The 22,114-nt window shown below is 42.8% G+C and overlaps 1 protein-coding gene across 10 annotated transcripts in view; it reads left to right on the forward strand.

Moving 5' to 3' along the window:
• The window catches only part of FOXP1 (forkhead box P1), a 464,888-nt gene that overhangs the window by 111,616 nt on the left and 331,158 nt on the right, over window positions 1-22,114 (forward strand). For all 10 annotated transcript variants that reach the window (XM_070050577.1, XM_070050597.1, XM_051852212.2 and 7 more), the window contains one exon: window positions 5,594-5,656. The gene's annotated coding sequence lies outside the window, so the exon portion shown is untranslated. The remainder of the gene's footprint in view (window positions 1-5,593; window positions 5,657-22,114) is intronic.

A 22,114-nucleotide genomic window follows, 5' to 3' on the forward strand; every position in this document is an offset into this window, starting at 1 on the left:
TTGTCTCTCCCGGGCCAGGGTCCTCCCCGAAGGTCTGTGCCGGAATAGGAAGGGTTTTCTTCTGTGGAAATCGAATCGTCTCTTCATTGATATTAATAGCACACTGGAGATGTTGGCCATGATGCTGAGAGAGGCGGTCGGGAGGGAAGGAAATCTGATCTTGCTGGGGAGGGGGAGTGACAGCCTCTTGGCCCCACGGTGGAGGAGCCCTCCATCCAGGCACAGTCTGCATAATGGCATCCTGCCTTAACTGTTTGCTCTAGGAATTGTAATCTTGAGCTGTTTGTTTGACTCTCCGGACTCTTGCTATTTTTTTTGTTCCTGTACTGTCTTTAGAAAGCACCATATTCAGGGGCTAATCCCTGTGTTTTAAAAAAAGTAAATCAAACCAAAACAAAACAAAAAAAGACTCAGAGGAATGGATGCACGGGGCACTGGGGTCCTCCTGGGTAACGGTGGCATTGGGCTTGCTTTCCGAGAGCGAAGTGTGACCCTTGCCAAAGGAGTTGCCACGGTGAACAAGGGCACGATGCCCCAGGAGGCCTGCCCTGTGCACAGAGGTTGGAGGGTGCAGGGATCGCGTCCAGGGTCTCTACGAAGGAGCTTTCGCGACCAGTTCACGGTTGCCTGTGTTTGAGTAACTCTTTCCAACAGAAGAGTGTGCTATTCCCCCGCAGGTTGGAAACTGTGAGAATTTAAATAAAATTTCATCAACCTTATTAAAATATGTAGGGACCCGGGTCGTCTTGGGTACAAATCAGTCTAGAGACTTCGAAGCATTTATTAACAGTGAGGCTGCTGAAGGTTTTTAATAATAAAATTACAAACACTCTGTCTAATTGTAAGTATATGACTTTTATACTTGATTTTTAAGGGGAAAAATACTTTTTTTTACCCGAGGAAAAGTAACTCCGTCAGAGCACCTTCTGTGATTAGCGCTATTGTATTCTTAAATTTTGATTGATAGAGATAATAGTTTTCACTTAAAAATACAGACAGGTACTTTAACTTTCCATGACAATAGCTATTTGCATTTCTTTTATCTTTTTGTTTAACATTTGTGGGGGTTGGGATGGATTTGATTATTAACTCTTATTGCACACTAAAGGTAAATCTAAAACAAAGGCTTTGTTGGAGTTTCAAAGGGAAAACAGCAAATATTGTTTTTAGGTTTCAACATTTAAAGGCTGTTAAAGGATACCTATAAAATATGTTCACATGACCGTGACCAGGGTCTTACTTCTCGGTGAGGTAGGAGAGAGCTGTTTCCCCAAGCCAGAGGGGCCGAGGCAGAGCTGCTGGGGGGCCGCCAGCCTGAAGCAATTTCCCCGTGGCCAGCGTCGCCTGGGGTTGCCTGCACCACATGCCTCACCGTATTTATAGCGTTTTGGAGTTTTGCCTACCAGAGTGGACCCCAAAGTTAGGCACGAATACTTGGTGTGGGTCCCAGACAGGGGGTTGGGGTGGGGTGGGGCACGTGTTCGTGGCACTGAGAGAAGGAGAGTTGAGGGAATGATGGACCCTAGGTAGTGCATTCGTTTGGTCGATAAGTGAAAAAAATGTCATGTGCGTAAGCCAGCAGGCATGGGTGGTGTTCAAGGTTGCCTGTGGTCACAGGAAACCTGGACTCAACAATTGTTGCTTGATTTTCTTTTCCTCTTTCCCTCCTTTCTCTTTCTTCTCATCCCTCTTCATTGCTCACTTGTATGTGAGCACTCCCTCTCTCTCTCTCTCTCTCTCTCTCTCTCTCTTTCCTTTCCTTTCCTTTCCTTTCCTTTCCTTTCCTTTTTTCCTTTCTTCCCTCTCCCTTTTTTCTTTTTGTAAACCTGATTTCATATTTGAAGTCATCTGGGCACAGGAAATACTTTGGGGTTGCCTTGTAAGTGGCCTTTCTTGTCTTTAGTGAAGAAAAAAAAAGTGACCTTGTTATTAACCTTTTGCAGCTAAGCCTTGTATGCTATGCATTGGTCATCCTTTCGTTTTCTGAAAAATCATGGAAAAATGAAACCCAAGAGCCTGCATGAGGCAGGAATCCCTTGGAAATGGACCCATTTGAACCTGCTTGTGCAAATGAAGTTAGTTCTCTCGGGTTTGAGGATTTGGAGGTCTGGGAAGTTCAAATGAGTTCCTGGACTTAGGAGAAAGAAGGGGTCCTCATGCCAGGAACCTCCTAAACTGCCCCCTTCGTCTCGGGCTAGGGCCTGACTTCGCTCGTCTTTCTGTCCCTGTTAAGACTGCACACAGGGTGTTCTCAGCCAGCATTTGTTGGGCCAAAGCTTGAGATCAAATACATCGTCCATCCTGGAGAGTCACTTTTGCATAATTGTGCAAAATGACAGATAATGCAGAAATCCTGATACAGGTCATCTCTTTTAGCTGTCTGGAAAGAAAAAAAGGGGAAATGCATGGGAAGAGGAGTATGTATTGTTCATTTTTAGCCTTGTGAAATGAGATCCCACCTGCACCCTTCACTGCAAGCACCAGTTGGCACTATGTCTTACATACGGCACAGCATAAAGGCGGGGTAAAACACGCCTGTAGAAAGTGTAACGAGGCGTTATAATAACTTACAGGTTTCACAGAATGGCATTTCTAATCTGGGGTGAGTGGGGAAGGCAGAGGGAGAGGAAGGTACTGTGAAGTTTCTGACCCTTGAGGTCACAGGGGAAGTGTGGTATCTTGTAGATCCTGGTTTGTGTGGTTATCACCTGGTCTCAGGTGAGCGGCACTGTTGCCCTCAGTAACGAAGAGGCCCAGGAAGAGCTGTGGTGTTCACAGGGTTTTAGCTGTTGCAGAGAATGACATCAAGGAAAAGAAGTAATCTCTGTTTACTGTATCCTTGGCTCTTTTTTAAAACCTAAAACCGATAGGAAACTTTCTAAAAAGAGAGAGAAAAAGGGGGGGAAATGCACTTTGTGTGATGACAGCATTTTTTAAAAGAAGACAAGTGGGCTGGAGGGGAATATATTTCTTTTACCATTTTTTGTTAACTTAAAAGCTTTACATAATCATCTAATTTTAGTTCTGACATTCATACTGCCAGTAAGCATACAGGTAAATAGTTGATAATATTTGCTAGGGAGAAGTGATTGTTTTAAAAAGAAATAGCAGATAAGAGTTTTGGAAACGGAAGTTTTATGCTTTGGGAAAAAAATTAAACACAGATTTTTCTCCTAGTTGTTGATTTCCGATTCTTCTAAGCTTGTAATGATGCAGACTTAGGCCCCAGTACTACCCCCTAATTTTCTTGTCTGTTCTATTGACACATTTCATTTAATTTAGCATGATGGCAAACAGCTGTTGAACTATTAATCTTTTTCTCAGCAAAACTAGGAAAAAAGATCTTTTAGATTGCTTTGCTAATGTATCCTTTTTCTGAAAACTAAAATCAAGAGAAATAAATGAACAAGTGGTCAAATGTGCATGTGCATTAACATTTATAGAACTCCAAAATGGAGAAAGATAGAGTTTATATCCCACTGGCAATCTTTTTTATGTAAACGTGAAAATTAAATGTAGCCAATTTCGTATTGCTTTAGCATTTATATGTTGGAAAGTCAATTGTATAATTTTGTTGTTATTAATCTCCCCCGTGCCCCCTGCTGCCCAGGGAAAAATTTATCCTTGTAAAATCGATGTAAGAGCTGTCCATTTTTGCCCAACGTTCACTTACCGAATACACCGGGTGGGTGGGTAGCTAAGAAGAGAAACAGGTCTAGTGCTTACCTGAAAATGATCTGCAGGTTCTAGTGCAGCACCAGCGATAACTTTATTCAAAGTAGGCATTTTCAGCAGTTTAAAAAAATTAAATTTTAATGAGGTCCAGTTGTTTGCCAGGCCTATATGATAGCAAATCTCATCTGCATTGCAAAGTCTGATACTATAGGTCTGACTGCCAAACACGCAGAAATAGACACAGCTCAATAGATAAACATAAATGAGTTTAGAGTGCACGCACTGGAGAACATCTCAAGTCAGAAGGAGGGCGCAAGGGGCGTTCTTACTTCACATTGAGTAGGGTCTGCCAGAGTTCACTTGCTTTACATTTCAGGTTCGGTGAGTGGTGGAGGTAGACTTTTCTGGGGGTGGGTGGGAGAAGCTGCTGGGCCTTGTGTCTCCCAGGGGAGGGGGCTGTTTTGCAGAGCCCCCTGTTCTGTTCTCCTTCCTTATCCCTGAACGCGAGTTCTCACCATTGGAGAAACCAATCCTGGGGACACACATCAGCAGTAAAGCACACGATTTTCATTTTCAATTTGAATTGTTTTGTGTAAAAACACAAAGGCTTTGGGCAGGTTGCAAAATAGTAACCTAAAGTCTCAGAGCTAGGGTTTTCCCCCACCCAAATGGTGAACATTTATGGTGAAAACCTCCAATTTCCTCTTACAGTAAACATGAAAATTACGATTTCACTCAGAGCTTGCATCTTTTTCCAATCTTAATGGCAAGAATCTGCATACACTTGCTTGTGGAAATGTCATAAATTGGCCTCAGATCAATTCCTCAAAGAGTACACAGCAAAGTGCCACTTTCAAATTTTTTCGCCCTGGTGAAGTAAGATTTTTCCTCCTCTCGGGGATGTTTGCCTTTCCCCATTCAGGGCCAACGGCTGAGGGACATGCAGGGACAGAGTCCTGTAAAATGAAAACCACCGCGTTGCATCTTGTCTTCCAGAATGAGCAAAGGAGATGAACATTTTGAGTACAATGTTGATTTGATTTTGCCATCTTTAAAAAAAAAAAAAATTACATGAGCATTTGGTCAATGGATGTGGAATGAATCCTGTACCCGTTAGAAACTTGATCTAAATTAATAAACAAATGTTTTTCTTGTCACTTGTGCCATATGTTGATCCCAGTTTCATGGGCAGCAAGAGGCAGCTTGTAATGTTTCTTCGAGGAGGGAGTGTGCAGATGCAGGAGTAGATGTGGGCTAAAACGTGTTCCCTGCTTTCTTTGTGTTTTAGGAAGCTTGATTTCAATTGTTTATTTCATCTGACGTGAACCATTTTTATTTAACTTCGGAGATCTGGTAGATCTATGCTAAGTGGAAAACATTCTGTGAACAGCTTTCATCAGCAATTAAGCCCCCAGCCCTCCCCAAACGGCAAACAGTGATGCTTTTATTCGTTTGGAAAAGTCCAAAGTGGTATAATGCATCTTGCCTGCGAGGACTCGCTCCCTGCCGTAGAACGAATGAGCCTCTGCTTTAATGAAATTAAAGATGTTGTGGATGATCACCAAACAGAGACACATTCAAGTAGCAGTCTGGTTTCCAGAAACAAAGGCCTGTGAGTCATATTTTATTCCACATGAAAATAAATCGACGGGCGACAAGATGAGAAACAGTTCATATGACAGTGTGAAACGTTTCACCTTGACTTTTTCCCTCCCAAGTTGAGGTTGTTGTCTTGAAGACCTCAAAGGTGTGTGGTCCAGAGAAGTGGAGATCTTGGGGCTTGTTTGCATTCACTCTGGAATTGAGTTCGCGTGAAACAGAATTGAGCGTCCCCCTTGTTTTGCTTGTGTCTGCCCTAGGTAGAGGAGGATGCTGCCTCTCTTGATGCCCAGATTTTAATGTTCTCTTTTGTTTGCAGGGTAAGAAGTGACCTTCTGAGGTGACTATAACTGAAGATTGCTCTACAGAAGCCAGAAAAAAGGTAAATACAAATATGATTAGTAGATTTATATCTAGGGTGCTATCTCTCACCTCCTAGGCATTTTAACTCCCTTGTTTTCTCATCTGTATTTGTCAAATAATACATGTACCTATTTGTGTAAATACCACCTGGAGCCCATTTGGGGCGGTCTTCAAAGGAAAGATTACCAGGAAGGAAGTGGTCCACAGGTTTACATCTCCCCCACTCCGCCCTCCCCCCCAGTATTACTTTATTGATTGTGGAAGCAGAACTTATCTTTGGCTGGTTGACATGGTGGGTTTGCTATTAGACAGGAATATTCACATCAGAGAAGTGGTGATTCATAAAAATTAACTTGCTGCAAACAAGAGTAGCGCATGTCAGTGTTCTGTGCTGAAGTGGTGTCATCCAGTTGATGTTCATCTGGCGGCTTTGTAATCACCTTCTTTCAGAAATTAATAGTCAGACACCATAGCAACACACCACATTGATGTCACTGCTGAGCGGCGTGGGGCATAGCCCTGTAATGTCAGCGCTAGGCTGCCTTGTTCTCTTGACCTTGCTTGAAAATCAAATGAGTGCTTGATTTTAAAATTAGAACTTTTCAGAGACTAGTGCAGCTTGATGAATGAAAGCCAAATTTAATTTTCTCAAAATCACTTTTTGGGGAGGGGGTTGCAAAGCTGTTTGGTTGAAATGGTTATAGATGAGAGATGTATTACTTGATTTCAAAAGTATCTCCCTGATCAGGGCAAAGATCATCTTATGCAAGATAATCTTGCAAATGATTTGAACGTCTGATATTTCTCAACTAGTGGCGTATTCATTTCATTTTTGGATTTGGGCCTTTAATAGTTGTATTTGATTTAGTAAATGTGTATCTGTTTAAAAACAGGTTATTTTTTGTCATGGTTGAATAAAGCTGTTGCTCTGGACTTACCAAATTAAAGTTTATGAATTTATAAGATACAGACTGCTTATACTCATTAGTTAAACAAGAGTTTTTATGAAACTTTCGTAACATGCAGATTGTTTGATCACATTTGTTTTTAATTTCTTCCAAGCTTTTAGGGTTCTAGGTTGTACCAGAAAGGGGTCCAGATTTGATTTTATACTTGTATTCTGGCACATTTGATTTGGACCCAAAAAAAAAAAAATCATTTCACCACCTATGTTGTTTAAATTAAGCCTTTGCAGTGCATCACCTAACTGTCCTCAAAATAGGACCGAAGTCCCCTTCAAATGTCTGGCATGGGAGGGATGTGCCGCAGCAGCCATTGCAACTGAGCAACAGCAAGACTCAGCGAAGCACTTGGATGTGCTGAGACTCAGTTTCCCAACCTTAAAAATGAAAGGATTATTCTATATCAAGGGTCTGCCGCCTGTTCTTTGCTTTGTGGACTGTTGCCTCTGTGTCACAGCTGCCTGTTGGGGTGTACTTGGCAGTCTCCCGGCCTCTGTGATCTCAGAGTGATCTCAGTGCAGGAGGCTCCTCCTGCAAAGTTGTGCCAGGTGTTTAATTCATCTCCTGCTGTTAGCAAAGGTTTCCAGTGAAGCTAAAGCTTGGGATTAAACCTAGCTGGAAAAGTAGATGAAAAGATGATAAAATAAAATCACCTTGAGAGTTTCCCTGTTGCTATGCCTCCAAATTATAGCTGCATTGATAAGATTTCATTGTTTTCTTTGGAATCACCTGTACGTGTGTTATTTTTATTCTGATCTGATATCTTTATAACGTCCATGCTTACACCCAATGATCTAAAAATGGAGATGTGGTTTTTCCACCCAATTTCTATGACATTGTTCAAAGTTACAAATATCATGGGTTAAGGAGAAATTTGGCAGTGGGGAGGGGTAGCTGGGGGGAGAACAGCTCCTAGGAAGTTGCTAGCATGAACTGGGAGAGAGAGTCTATGTTAAAAAGTATTTTATAATCACTAAACAACAGCGTAATCAGTTATATCATTCAATATCCTGTCTATAGGACCTCCCCCTTATAGAATCACTTATCATAAAAATTTTGTTTTCCTGATGCCTCCATTCTTGTCACAAAGAAAGCTGACTAATGAATCCATGTAGTTTTTTCTTTGTCTTGCCATCTAGGTAGCTCAGAGTAAGAGGTTTTGCTCAATCTTTAGTCTTTCTCAATTTCAGCTTCTTTATCGTCTTTGTTTTTGTTCTTGCTACGTAAGCTTCATTTTTTCTATCCCCAATGAACATTTTATTAATGTGTTTTTCTTCTGTAATATCTGTCCCATCCATGGTCTGACTCTAATTTCAATCTTTAGAAATAAGTTAGGGTTTATGGGCTCGAAAGAGTAATAAATTACATTATGATATTATATTAATTTATTTACTTGAGAGGTAGGCAGACAAAGAGAGACAGACAGAGCCCCCATCCGCTGGTATACTCCTCAAATGCCCACGATGGCCAGGGCAGGGCCAGACAAAAGCTCAGATCTAGGAATACAATCCAGATCTTCTATGTAAGTGGCAGGGACCAAATTGCTTGAGCCATCACCGCCTTCCAGGGGAACATTAACAGGACACTAGAATTAGGAGCATAGCTGAGCATCGAACCCAGGCATTCTCACGTGGGATGCAAGAGTCTTAACCAGCATCTCATCCCCTAGGCCGAATGTTCTCCCATATATTTCACCTTCAAAGAAGCTCAGAGGTCTTGCAAAAACTATTTATTACATAAATGTTAGATATAAAGAAAACTGGTTTGCAAGAAATGTAAAATAATGTCTGAATGTCTAAAATGAGTGTGGTGGTCAGTGTTTCCTAAACAGAGAGAAGGTCTTGCTACCTAGTGATAGACTAAAACCCAGCGCCATCTCTCACCCTCCAGGAAGGATGTGGATTTCAGATTCTAGGAGCTTCTCAGTAAACAGCATGCCTGAAATTTGAAATCTGGGAATCATTAGCAGTCAGTGTTGATGCAAATAAATATGCCTACATAGGCACTCTGGGAACAACTGGTTGTGTGCATAAACGTGGCCAGGCAAATTCAGAAAACCAGATGAAGCCATTTTTTAAATTTAGATCCAAAGGTCTGAAGAATCATAAATAACAGTCATCATCCTTGGTAGTGATACCACAATTTTCTTCCAAGTAGATCTGAGTGCTTTACAAAATGGGTCTGGTTGCTGGCATTCCTGCGAGGTAGCTGGCAATTATTACAATCCCAGCTTTACAGACTGGGAAAGTGGACCTGTAAATGGTGAGCAACTTACCCAAGGTCGTCTGCAAGGTCAAGACAGACACTGAAAAGAGATCTTGCTCTGGTCACAATTACACTGATGTCACTATCGTGGCTGCCTTGGTTCCGTGACTTAATAAAGGTTTATGCGGCATTTTCTCCCTGTCCTCTCACCATCGACAATTCAGCCACATGTATTTTACTTAAAATCCAAAACCAACTTGTAAAATTCATCTTTTTGTGTGTAATTCTGGATGGTATGGAGAGTTGAAGATCATCACTGGAGCCCACATAGATTAGTTAAATGGCTGTCTTTAAATGTAAGGGATCTTTGAACTTCACATTTTATTTGTTGTTTTGTTGAATTGCCCTGATAACCTCATTCCTACACACATGCATACATACAAATGTGCATACCTACACATTTACACTAATTCTTATTGCAGGGCATGATTGATGGTTCTGGCCTAAGGGCTAATATCATAGTATCACATAAGGATCACATAAGGATCCTCATAGATCTGTATTCTGGAGAAGACAGACATGAATGATGGTGATGATGATGACAGTTAGGAAGGGCAACTATGAGGATACTTCAGATAATTTGTGGAAAAGTGGAATGATGGAATATTTTGGTCCAAAAAGTTTTTGAAACTCATGCCAGATTTTTTCATTAGTATACATCTCTGTGAACTTGTGTATTGACTGCTATGAAAAAGTATGGGCACCAGTCCCAGCTGTTCTACCTCTGATCCAGCTCCCTGCTAATGTGCCTGGGAAAGCAGCAAAAGATGGCCCAAGTCCTTGGGCCCCCTGCATTCACCTGGGAGACCTGGAAGAATCTCCTGATTCTTGGCTTGGGCCTGACCCAGCCCTGACCATTGTGGACATTTAAAGATAGCCAGCAGATGGAAGATCTCTCTATCTTGCTGCTTCTGCCTCTCCTTCTCTGTAACTCTGTCTTTCAAATAAATAAATCTTAAAAAAAAAAAAAAAAAAAAAAAGGGCTGGCGCCGCGGCTCACTTGGCTAATCTTCCGCCTGTGGCGACAGCACCCCGGGTTCTAGTCCCGGTTGGGGTGCCGGATTCTGTCCAGGTTGCTCCTCTTCCAGTCCAGCTCTCTGCTGTGGCCCAGGAGGGAAGTGGAGGATGGCCCAAGTGCTTGGGCTCTGCACCCGCATGGGAGACCAGGAAGAAGCACCTGGCTCCTGGCTTCAGATCAGTGCAGTGCGCCAGCCGTAGCGGCCATTTGGGGGGTGAACCACCAGAAGGAAGACCTTTCTCTCTCTCTCTCTCTCTCTCTCTCTCTCTCATTCTCTAACTCTGCCTGTCAAAAAAAAAAAAAAAAAAAAAAAAGGAAAAAGAAAAGGTATGCTGTAACAGGGAGACTCAAGCGTCAGGGACTATGTATGTTAGCATCGTGTGGAAGCTCTGTGAGAATGTCTTCATTTTCTTGTAACATTCATGCCGGTCAAGTGCATGCTGATTTTGTGTGAACAGCTTTATTACCATTATAATTCATGGTCCTGCAGTTGTGGCGTAGTGGGTGCCATCTGTGACACTGGCATCCCATGTGTGTGCTGGCTCGTGAACTGGCTGCTCCACTTCCAATCCAGCTCCCTGCTAATGTGCCTGGGAAAGCAGCAGAAGATGGCCCAATTGTGAGCCTCTGCCACCCATGTGTGGGATCCTGATGAAACTCCTGTTTGGCCTGGCCCAGTGCTAGCCATTGTAGCCATCTGGGGAGTGAACCAGCGAATGAAAGATCTTTCTTTCTCTCTCTGTCTTTCTCTCTCTCCATCCCTCACTGTTATTCTCATTTTCAAAATAAATAAATAAATCTTTAAAAAATTATAATTCACACATAATACAATTCACTCATTTAAAGTGTACTTAGTCTAGGTTTTAGCATGTTAACAGACTTTGCAACCTTCTAGCCTAGTTTTAAGGCATTACCCAAGAAAGACACATAGTGTCTAATAGCAGCCTGCATTCTCCCACCACCCTGCCCCTGACAACAGCCACTTCTAGTTTTTGTCCATATAGATTTACTGACTCTAGACATTGCACATCAGTGGAATCATACAGTGTGTGATCTCTGCGACTGGCTCCTAGCACATCAAAGTTCATCCAAGGCATTTAAAATCTTAAACTCTAAAAACTCCATTTGTGTAAGTTCTTTAAAAAATTTTTTATTTGAAAGGCAGAATGACACAGAGTGAGAGAAACACACACACACACACACACACACACACACACACACATCTTCCATCCACTGTACACTCTCCAAATTGCCGTAACTTCGGGGAATGGGCCAGGCCAAAGCCAAGAGTCCAGAACTCCATCCAGATCTCCCACGTGGGTGGCAGGGGCCCAAGTACTTGGGCCATCTTCTGCTTTTGCAAGTACACTAGTAGGGAGCTGGACCAGAGGTGGAGCAGCCAGAACTTGATCTTGTACTCTAATATGGGATTGCTGGTGCTGCAAGCAATGGCTTTACCTGCTATGCCACACCATTGACCCCACATTCTTATTCATATAAGTCCAAGAGAATGGTGGGCAGTAATATTCTTTCAAGGGATAGATTGCAGAGCAACTATGTATTTCCACATAACTGATGTGGCCTCTCAACAGTTAACCTTTAGAATTTAGATGTTTGCATTTTAAGATTACTGTTTTTAAACATTGTTAGCCATAATGCTAAACTAAGTTATTCTGTAAACAAGAGCTGTCTCTCTTGAATGTTAGTTTCAAAGAAAAAAATTGTTTAAATATTGATTTGCAGAGAAATATGCTCAATAGAGTTCGTTTTCAAGCAGAATTCACTTGTTGAAATGTACATGAAGGCATACTTAGTAGGGAAGACAGTGTGTGCAGCACGTATCAAGTAGCCATATTTTGCACAGGGAACAATCAAAACCACAAAACCAAATAACAAATGGTTTTATTCTGCTCTTTTGAAAACGACGTTTCTGCTGTTCTCTCTGCCGAGGGTACACGTATCCCAGCTGCTGACCTTGTGTGTCTTGGAAGAGGTCCTCACGTTAGGTGGCAACTTAGCAACTTCATGGAGAAGTCGGGAGTAGGAAGTATTGCTTTTCTTTGGCAATTCAAAAGCCTCAGGAAGAAATTTGAAGCTTAACTGTACAAAAACAAAACCCCATAAAGTGTAGCACATCCATGTTAACCTTGTCAACATAATTCCTCAGTATCTGGTGACGCCCAGGACCTTCAAGGGGCAAAAAGTATATTGTTGATAGAATGCTTGTTTTACAAATTTATTTTAAAAGTTGATGCTTGTAGTGGCAACTTTTGCCCAGGGCTAGGTTTGATGTGAAGTTTGTGGTGGCATTTAAAAAAATACTGGTAAGTGAGACTTTGTAAGTATAAGAGTATTGCAAAAAATGAGTGGAAAATGGAATTAAAAGATAAGTTTGCGTGCAAAACAATTTCAAAATCTATGCATATAAGGGGTCTCAACAATGTCTTGGAAATTCATATTATAAAAAAACTGCATTGATTTCAAAAATGTTTGCATCAAAGTAAACTTACCTTTAAATTTCATCTTCCACAAACTTTTTGAAGTACCCTTGTATCAAATGAAGGTCGGATACTTCAGTTAACTTTTTTCTCTGTCATTGACCTTGTCTACTGTAACTTCTGTGGCCTTTGCATAAAGGAGAATGGGGATCAAATGAAAAATCTGAATTATTTCTGTTCCCTTCAAATCTACTCTTTTTGAAGTTTGAAAATCATACCTATTTCTCCTTGACTTTTGTATATTAACTTGTGTGTAATATATAATTGAAGGTAATTACATGTTTTTTTAATTACCTGACAGTGTGATAAGTTACTTAAAATTACCTTGTTTTATAAAAAAAAAAAAAAAAGAAATATGACGGGTTATTGGATGGGCCATGATGGCTGCGTTCCATGATTGGATAGTACTCTGGGTGCTCACCTCTCCTCTAGCCTTCCTGTCTTCTTTGAAAGAATCTTGGAGCTATCTGCAGAAGGAAGAGGAAGTGTCCTGAAACCCATTCATTACAAATGGCATCCCTTAAGAGTATGTTTAAATCAGTGATTTTCAAAGTGATCATTGGGACCCATTAGTGAGTGTGGGAATCCATTTTGTGGGTTGTGCCTAAGAATATTTTTAAATGAAATAAGTATACAATAGAGTAAAGCCAAAAAAAAAAAATCAGTCTATCACATGTAATAAGGATTTTATTTATATATAATGAAACTATAATGTATGGATACTATCTTTACCATGTAAATAATCCTTGCTGCCAGGTAGACTTATTCATTCATTTGTTCACTTATGGCAACTTTATTAGAAGTGTGCTGTGTGCCAGGCATTGTGGTAGGCCAGTATGCAGGCCACTAGCCACATGTGTCTGCTGAGCACTTGAAATACAGTTAGCCCAAACTTAAATGAGCTGTAAGTGTAAAATCCACAAAGTATTTTGAAGCCTTTGTCTAGAAAAAGAATGTGACATATTTGAATAATTTTCTTCATTAATTAAAGGCTGATCATTTTGGACACATTGGTTAAATAAAATAAATTATTAAGATTATTTCCAGGGGCAGGCATCTAGTCGGACTGGTAAGATGCCCGCATCCTTTAGTGGACTGCCTGGGTTCTGTTCCTGGCAGTTACAGCTTCCTGCCAACATAGACCTGGGAGACGGCAGTAGTGGCTCAAGTATCTGGGACCCTGCCACCCATGTGGGAGACCTCAATTGAGTTTCCAGCTTCTAGCTTCAGGCCAACCCAATCCTAGCCATAGTGGGCATTTGGGGAGTGAACCAGTACATGGGAGCTCTGTCTCTCTTCCTCTCAAATAAAAAAAGCATAACTTTTTTTTTCTACTTTTGATTTTTACTTTTTTAAACATTGTCACAGTTACATATGTGACAGGCATTATATTTCTTATTTTAAAATGTTCATTTTCATCATCCGTGAAAGGCAGAGAGACTGACTGATTGATTGATTTTCCGTACTGGATCACTCCTCAGATGCCTGCAGTGGCCAGGACTGAGCGAGGCTAAAGCCAGGAGCTCAGAACTCCATCCGAGTCTCTCAAGTGCGTGGCAGGGACCCAAGCACTTGAGCCATCGTCTGCTGGGACTTACACCCACACTATAGTAAGGGATGTGGGCTTCCCACACTGCAGCTTAACCTGCTATGCTACAACCCCCCCCCCCCCCCCCCCAGGCATTGTAGTTCTAGATACTGGTAACCTACCCTGCTACACAGACAGAGTAACCTAGTGGGCTTAGAGGACAGGGACAGGTGGGAAATGTACTAGAAATATACATGGTTACAGGTACTGTGGGAGAAAATGCAGGAGGACCAGGAAGGTCAGGATGAGCAGGAAAGAGGTTGCAGCTGTAGGCAGGGTGATCTGCATGAATCTGCCTGTGGAGCAGATGCCGTTTGAACGGAGGCTTGTCTTGTTCTGGAAAGAGCAGGTCCGCCAGGATGGCCAAAGCAGAGTTAGTTACCAGGAAAGAAAGAAGTGGGAGACGGGACCAGTCTGAGCATGAGGCCAAGTTTCATTGTATTCTTAGTGAGAAGGTGGAGGGCTCATTTGATAGAGGGAAAAATCTGACTCGTGCTTTAAGTGGATCACTCTGGAAGCAACTTTTTGTGAAAATAGGATGTAGATGATTGAGGACATAGACAGGGAGGCCGGTTAGGAGGCCCCCTGGGATAATCCCAGTGAGAGGTCGTGATGACCAGGATCCAGGTGGCCATGGAGGCCAGGAAGGATTTCCTGGTGGAGCAGATGAGCAGTGTGAAAGAGTGTGCATCAAGGTTGACACCCAGAGTTTTGCCCCGGATGACAGGGTATTATCGACAGGGTTCACTGATGGTTGTTGTAGACAGAAAGATGGGGTTCAAAGCTAAGGTCTTTTGGTCCAATGAGCTGCTAGAAGGATGGGGTTACCAGTGACTGAATGGGGAAACCCATGGCTGGAGCAGTTTGGGAATGGGAGAGGCAATGGGGAGACCGAGAACATGGTTGTAAACTTGGGAGGTGTGAGTTGTTTGTTATTCACCCAGATTGAGTTGTCGAATGAGCACTTGGTGTTCTGGAAGTATACTAGTGCGCGCTATAAATGGAGGATTTGTAAGCATCTAAGGGAAACGTAAAGGAGTGAAACTGGTTGAGCTCCCCAAAGGAGGAATGGGACAGTCAAGACGAGATGGGCCCTGGGGTCTGGATTCTGGAGCCACTACCATTAAAAGGCTGTACAGCGAGAGAGTTGTCAGCTGTGTCAGACGCTGCTACACGTTCCAAAAAAATGATATTATGAGAGCTGACTGTTGGGTTTGCAACATGGAAGTTGGAGTTGACCTTAACAAGAATAAAAAATGCTGGACTCTCACTTAAAAAAAAATACAGATTTCATTCAACTCACTGTCTGCTTGCTGGAACTGGGTGGCTCACATTGTCTTCCCAGGAGCAGGACCTGTTTGACATTCTTGTTTGTTGAGATCACCACAGTTGGCCCTGTCCCTGGCTCTCTCGCTTCTGTGACATCTGGGGCATACCTAGCCTGTGATCAGGGCAAAACATAGGAATCCTGTGCCTTTGGTCCCTCTTGACCCATTTTCTAACCTGCTGGTTTGGAGATTCGGAGTTTCGAAGGTAGAGGGGACGGGGAGATATATTCCATTTTTAACTAAGACTATGGTGATTTTAATCATCTAAGGCACCTCACAGCTTGGTGTGGTTAACAGAGTCTCTAGATCAGTAAAGTACTAGTTTGAGTCTGAGCCACATGCTGGTCTCTCACCTTTACCTTGTACTAATATAGGTAGTCTTTGATGGGTTCCTCTGTCTTTCAAGTTAACTAAGAGCATCAAAGATTCTACCTAATTCAAGTATTCTGAAACACAGTTGAATTATTTTCAAGGTTTGTAGACTGGTCTCAACTCTTCAGGCGTCTAGGAAATAGTAGGTAAATGACCAAAAAAAAGCATGCATTGTCTCTGTTTGCCTCCTAAATACTGTTAAGATGCTGTTGGGCGAGGGAAGAACATTCCTTCATTGTGAATGATAATAAATGATGCTACCTATTTTTTCATTATGTAATGTCATTAAAAGAAATTCAGGAAACAAAAATATAGGCAGAAATTGTAGGAAGGAAAATTTTATCACAGCTTCACCCAAACAGTTAGATATTTTATCTGCATCTTACCCATTTTTAAATAGAGAATCATTTATTCAAGGACACTTCAAAAAGGTCATGGTAAATAGAATCAAAAGTTTGTGCAAAACTTTTTAAATCTGTGTATGCTAAGGGGTCTTTCAAAAGTTCACGGAAAATAAGTTTTATTTAAAAATGTGTGGAATCATTTCTTTAATCCTTAACGTATAAGTATTTTCCCACGTTACTTATATCTAAATCACGTCTGTAGGCTACCATGGTGATGACTTTATTGTTTGTCTGTTCTCACTGCAAGACCTGGATCTGCAAGGTTTTGTCCAGTTGCTCGAGATGGCCAGTATGTTTCGGTTGGGTGTCTTGAGATAACACAATCTCTTAGGATAGTTTTAGAGCAGTGTTGTGATTTTTATATTTCTGCCTAGCTTCTTCTACTTTTAAGTGGTATTATTAATTTGAGGCACATAAAATTATTCCTTGGCACCACATCCTATGTTTCTGGGATAACAAGAGAGACAATTGCATCAACACTGAGTACAACATTTCTGGATGCTAAAGTTTCTTACCTGAATTCTCGCTTGATATTTTCCCACTTTCCCAACTTGATTTGCAGCATACAAGGTAGGAATTTTACATCCTGTCAAGAGGGAGCCATTCATGCTGTCAGTATTTTGTTGTCCCAAATTTTCATCCTTCGTTGCCTCAGGGAAATCCATTAATTTAGTTCGTTTGTCATTGTACCTTCAAAATTTTCTTTGGTTGAGTTTCATTGAATTTACCTTGAAACATTCAAAAGTACTTAAAACTTCTGAATTATAAAATTTAAGTTCTCTTGTTTGCTGTACCTCCTTAATGGTCATTAATTGATGAAGCATCAGTATTTATTGAGTTCCTGTGATGTTCATCATGTTTAAAATTGAATCGTGTACCTGGGAGAAAACCACCCTTGCCTTGGAGGTGGTTACCCCATCTAGTTCTGACATCTTCACGTGGCCATGCAGTGAAGTGTCCTTAGGTTTATAATGTCAGCGAGCACTCGGAACATAGGGCGTCTCCAGTCAATTCCTTGTCATTTGCTGGAGGGGACTCTAAGATGCAGACAGGGAAATGACATCCTCTTGGGCACCATTTCATTATTTTGGGAGTCAGTTCCTGGTTTGTTCTGCTACACCCTTTCCTTCCTTTGATGATATAATGCCAAAAATAAGTGGAAATACTCAATTTTGATGATTCGAATTCTAGACTTAAACCGAAGTGCTTTTTTAAAAATGTGGATAGCTCTATTTTTGGGATTCCATTTCCAACATTCTCTCTGACTCCAAGCCATGTCAAGGGGTAGGCAGGTGTGTCACAATATTAAGTCTGAGAAGAATCACCCAAAAATATTCATCTCAGAAAGTGACCAGTTCTTTTCTTCCTTCTCCCCTCTACTCCCCTTTCTTCTCTGACTCTCCTCCCGCTAAGGTCTGATGTTTTTGTTAAACAAGGCAATTTGATGACAATGTGCACAGAGTTAGAATTCTCCTGCTGGGTTAACAAGCGTTGACCATCTTTGGAAGAGCTGAGTTTTGTGCGGTATGAGAATGTAGGTGTCTCCCTCACCCTCACGTGATCTCCCAAGTGACATGTGTTTGGCCAAGGGCCGGGGAAATGTAAAGGGGTCAGAACGTGTGTGGCTTGTTGCTTTTGAGGTGCACACTAGTTGATTCAGCTGCTTACGCTTCAGAATCTTGTGCCGTCTGGTTCTGGAATGGGGTTGACATTCATTCTTTATAAGATACCAACATAGAATTATCATCCAAAAGGGTCATAATTATATATTATTTCATCAGCTAAATTCTCATTATAATATTTTATTCTATGTATTTTTATACAAAGAATAGGAAGTTATTATGAACCTCATTTTTTTTTCTTATTAGTTCAGCTTATTATTGGGATTTTTAAAATATTTATTTATTTGAAAGGCAAAGTTACAGAGAGGCAGAGGCAGAGAGGGGAGAGAGAGGTCTTCCATCCGCTGGTCCACTCCCCAAATGGCTGCAGTGGCTGGAGCTGGACTGATCCGAAACCAGGAGCCAGGAGCTTCTTCCAAGTCTCCCACGCAGGTGCAGGGCACCAAGGATTTGGGCCGTCTTTTGCTTTCCCAGGCCACAGCAGAGAGCTGGATGGGAAGCGGAGTAGATGGGACTCAAACGGACACACATATGGGATGCTGGCGCTTCAGGCAGCTGCTTTATCCACAGTGCCACAGGGCCAACTGGCACCAGGGAATTTGAAATTAGAAAAAGAGAAGGGGCCAGTGGCACGGTGCACTAGGTTAATTCTCCGCCTGCAGCACTGGCATCCCATATGGGTGGCGATTCTGGTTCCTGTTGCTCCTCTTCCAGTCCAGTTCTCTGCTGTGGCCTGGGATAGCAGTAGAAGATGGCCCAAGTCCTTGGGCCCCTGCACCCACATGGGAGACCTGGAAGAAGTTCCCGGCTCCTGGCTTCAGATCGGCGCAGTGCACCAGCCGTAGTGGCCATTTGGGGGGTGAACCAACGGAAGGAAGACCTTTCTCTCTTTCTCTCTCTCTCACTGTCTGTAACTCTACCTTTCAAATAAATAAATAAAATCTTTAAAAAAAAAGAAATTAGAAAAAGAGGCCAAATACAAGAGTAACAATGATCTAGAATCCTGACCTCAATAATGTGCATTTCTCCTTCTGTGTTTCTTTTCATGGAGTAGACATACACTAACAAAAACTACAGTCGTATGTTGTACAGACTTGTGTATCATTTTTAAAAATGTAATATTTTCACTGAGCATTTTCCTGTGTCATGGAACATTCTTAGAAAATTTTAAGGGGCCATCGCTGTGGTGTAGTGGGCTAAGCCTCCGCTTATAGCTCCAGTATCCCATGAGGATGCCAGTTTGTGTCCCGGCTTCTCCTCTTCCAATCCAGCTCTCTTCTATAGCCTGGGAAAGCAGTAGAAGATATGGCCCCTGCACCCACATGGAGGACCTGGGAGAGGCTCCTGGCTCCTGCTTTGGATCAGCCCAGCTGCGGCACTTGCAGCCATTTGGGGAGTAAACCAGTGGATGGAAGACCTTTCTGTCTGTCCCTCCCTCTCTCTGTCTGTATTTCTACTTTTTTGAAGGGCTGCATTCTATGTCATCCCTTTGGATGTAATAATATATAATGAACTTTCCTTCCTATTGTGTCTGGTTTTTCTCAGCTATGTTGTAGTGGGCATATCTGTGCAAAAGTGTTTCTATTAATTTCCTTCTCTTTAGTCTGTGGGGGAAAGTTACAGAATTCTTATGTATTCTCCATATGTGTTGTCATCTTTTCAAAATGTACCAGTTTACACCTCTACCACGTACTGGAGGAGAGGGTTTATTTCATTGCCACTTTGCCAACAGTGGGTTTCAACATTTTTTGTTCTCATTTAAATAACAGAAGAAAAAACTGTATGTACATGTTTTCTTGTTTAATTATTTGCTTGCAAATGAGGTCTAGACATTTTGTTTGTTTCTTTTGGCCATTTGTATCTCTTCGTTCATCATTTTTAGAGCAGCTCCAGGCTCCAAGGGGTGGGGATTTGGGGGAAGGCAGCTGAGAGCATAGGAAAGGGTCCTGCCGTTGGGAGACAAGGATTCATAGACTTTGAAGCTTTGAAACTGTTACCTCCAGCGGATGGGAGATCTCCCCTTACCTCACTCTCTCTTTCTCTCTCTGTTCCTCCCTCCCTCTCTCTTTGTCTCCCTCTCTCTCTCTCCTTCTCTTTGTATTTCTGCCTTTCAAATACATAAATAAACCTTGTTTAAAAAAAAACCACCAGTTCTTTTATTACCCCAAATTATTCAGTGCTTCTTCGTTCTGGACTCTTATTTCAGGCTCCGAGGATACATCAGCGAATGGAAAATATGGCCTAATAGAGTGGCTGAAGCTCAGGGCTTGAGAGGGGGACCCACACTGGCCAATCTGAAGAAAAAGCTTAGCACAGCGAGACCATGGCTGCCCTTCCTATTAGTTCTGTTCCTGCTCTGCTGTTTGCATCAGAAACCCTATCTGTAGGTCCCCAGCCCGTGAATTTTCTCCCCCTGTCTCTTTTTGCCCCTCACCAAGCTGGCTGGCAGCCTCCGGCCCTGTTTTTCCACACACCTGCAAAGGAACCTGGCAGAGGCAGCCCGGAGACCCTGGGCACAGACCTGTGGTCTAGGGGCCTCTTGGAGGAGGATGCGCTGCAGAGAGCTGGGAGCGCCCCGGGATCAGAGTCCCTCTGTCTTGGTGGCTGATGCCCACCCATCTCTGAAGGGGTTTAAAAGGAAGGACAGTGTAAAAGGAAAATGCACTTCCTCTCCGTTTCTCAGCCCTGCTGAGGTTTCCAGTCCTGAGCGCTGGCGGGCCAAGAGTTAGAGTTGGGATACAGGGGTAGGGATTAGGGGTCAGGGCCACAGTCTCCCCTCGCCAGGACCAAGCTCTGTTTTGTTTCTGGTTCTGCCCATTACTGGGTGTACCGCTAGGAAACCATACTGCTGTCTGTCTGCTTGTCTGCCTCCCGTAACCACCTTTTCAACACGGGGCCAAGTTGTAATTGAAAAGTAAATATTCCACATATTCCAGAAGCCAACCTGACGGAACTGTGGGTTCTGGTTCTCTGGCACCGTGGAGCAGCCTGGGTGTGGGGGAGGCCTCAGCTGAGTTTGGATGCCTGTTCTCTGGCACAGTTCAGTTGTCCCCATCTGTGAAATGGGGAGGTTGAAAGGACCTGTCTGATGGATACGCTGGGAAGCTTATCCGAGGGGACTTCAGCATGATTGCAAAAGAGGGTTTATTTTGGTGCAGAAAGATCTTGAAATCCATGCATGGCTTTTTCATGGGATGCCTTTTCTGTGAACTCTGTACGGATCTCCCATCTAAAAGACAGTGTCGGTTAGGAGCTCATGTGTTTTGGGTTCGGGGGCCTGGCCCTGCTGCATTTTAGCTCTGCGATCTCAAGGAAGTAACCGGATTCTCCAAAATGCTTTCTTCCCTGTTATCTGAAACATCAGGACTCAGCTGGCACCTGAAGTAGCGCGGGATGAACCGGGTTTTCCAAGTCCGTTGTGCTCAGAGTCCTGCTCCACGCGCAGCAAAAGCTCAGTAAACACCAGCTCAGGAATGTCAATTATTTCTATGATTAGCACAGTGCGTGGAACATCGTAAGTTCTCAAGGAGGTTAATAATTTTAAGTATTAATTAAAAATAAAATGAAATGTATTTTAAATGTCCTTTTTTTATTAGGGAGAACCTCACTGAAATAGAAATGAGGCAGATATCTGGATACCTTCCCCCAGCCCCAAATACTTTTTTTTTTTTAAATTTGAAAGCCTACGTAGAAAAATAATTTGAAAAAGCACCGAGCTCCTAGGGAGCAGTTTCTGACTGTGGAAGGGCGGCATGCTGTGTCCGAAGACCTCTCTCCTGCCATCAGAGGGTGAGGGAGCCAACTGGCTCTTCACCATGTGGATTCGCCTCCTAGCTCTGTCGCAGCTTAGATTTGAGGGATCAAATCCTAAAAGGCCGGGCCATTGGCCCTGGATGCTCCTGAGTTCAGATGCAGAGATCTGGGGCTCGTGAACTTTTCAAAACCTGAACCGTGTGCCAGAAAAAGTGTGACCAGGTTTTCCAGGGCTGTTGTGTGGTGGTCCTGGTCCCTGACATGATCCTGTTGTGTAACACACACACTGAGATGAAAGATCGCTGGGCTTGTCACTCGACATGGGCAACGTGAGTAGGAAGTTATGGGGCACTCACTGTGTCCAAGGCCACGTGTGTGTGCTCTGCAGGGCAGGGGGCATGACTGTGTCTCAATCTGGGAGCATGTGAAGAAGGGTCTTTCCCAGTATACAGGTGTATTTTGAGGAAGCAAGGGATTGACTGGTTGGGGGACAACTGGTGAGAATGACCTTAATCCTGCTATTTTGCAAAAGTACTTGTGTGGGAGCCAGCACAGTGATGCACAGGGTTAAAGCCCCAGCCTGCAGTGCCGAGTCCTGGCTGCCCCTCTTCCAGTCCAGCTCTCTGCTAATGGCCTGGGAAGGCAGTGGAGGATGGCCCAAGTACAT

This window comes from Oryctolagus cuniculus, chromosome 10 (assembly GCF_964237555.1).
Source record: "Oryctolagus cuniculus chromosome 10, mOryCun1.1, whole genome shotgun sequence".
Classification (NCBI taxonomy): domain Eukaryota; kingdom Metazoa; phylum Chordata; class Mammalia; order Lagomorpha; family Leporidae; genus Oryctolagus; species Oryctolagus cuniculus.